The sequence below is a fragment of the Alligator sinensis genome, unplaced genomic scaffold (genome assembly GCF_000455745.1).
Source record: "Alligator sinensis unplaced genomic scaffold, ASM45574v1 scaffold366_1, whole genome shotgun sequence".
NCBI lineage: Eukaryota > Metazoa > Chordata > Crocodylia > Alligatoridae > Alligator > Alligator sinensis.
Genome location: NW_005841851.1, coordinates 4,296,905 through 4,297,844, shown reverse-complemented (window position 1 = coordinate 4,297,844; position 940 = coordinate 4,296,905). Strand labels below are relative to the sequence as shown.

At 43.9% G+C, this 940-nt stretch overlaps 1 protein-coding gene across 1 annotated transcript in view; it reads left to right on the top strand.

The window, feature by feature from the left end:
• Positions 1-940, top strand: part of TTC34 (tetratricopeptide repeat domain 34) — a 55,607-nt gene that overhangs the window by 11,892 nt on the left and 42,775 nt on the right. The window lies entirely within an intron of this gene.

The window sequence follows — 940 nt, the reverse complement described above, 5'->3', positions numbered from 1 at the left end:
CTTTCCACACTCCTAATCAGGTAAGGCTGCCCCTGTTCCTTCGCAAGAGAACCTGCCTTGTTTAAAAAGGGCCAGCCCCTCTGGAACAATACACTTGGAAATCACAACCCACCTTGACGTTTGTGGCACATTTTCTCTGTGCGTGAGTCTGCTCTGTATTTGCTGATCTTGCAGCTCTGAAGGATGACTGAAAAGTCTAACATTTATCTCCAGATTCGTGATATCCTAAAGGCTGGGGGCTGGCCTGCTAAAGTGAGAGATTCTGCACAGGAAGTCAGTATCTTGTTTTATATGGAAGCACACAGAATAGACTCTCTTTTTCTCTAAGAGCAACATCTCTAAGTCAGCCTTCATGACCACAGTAACTGAAGGAGTCTTTTCCTCCTGTCTCTTGTTCTGCCTGCCCTTGGCATGTGTCCTTCAAGAGAGATGGTGAGAAAGGAAGGAAGCTGTAAGAATATTTCAAATGAAAGATTTTTGTTTTTTGAAAACCTCCCCTAGAAATTTTCCATTTCCAGACCAGCTCTCAGCACCTGGATACATGCTGTCACTAAAAATACATCTGTGTCTAATGCCAGACTTAAGCAGGGATGGAAAATGGCTGAATTGTTACAGATGCACATTTCTCCATGTTTAACAACAGTTTTGCCTGAAATGACGTTTAGGGTTTTTGTGGAGGAAAAGGTTGTCTTCAGTTACCCAATCCCCTTCAAACTCACTCTCCACTGGGAGCCTGAATGCTATATTCCCCTACTCACCCAGTTCAGCTCCTGAAAATGGGCTCCATCTAGTAGAATTTACCCATAAAACCTCAAGCTCTCCCCCTTCTTCTTGCTTCTCTGGCTTGGATTTACCGGCTGAGTGCTTGATAAGTGCAGTACTGTTTCAGGAGGAGAAATGTCTCTTAGGTTCTGCTCTTTGGGAAAGCAGATAAAGGTTT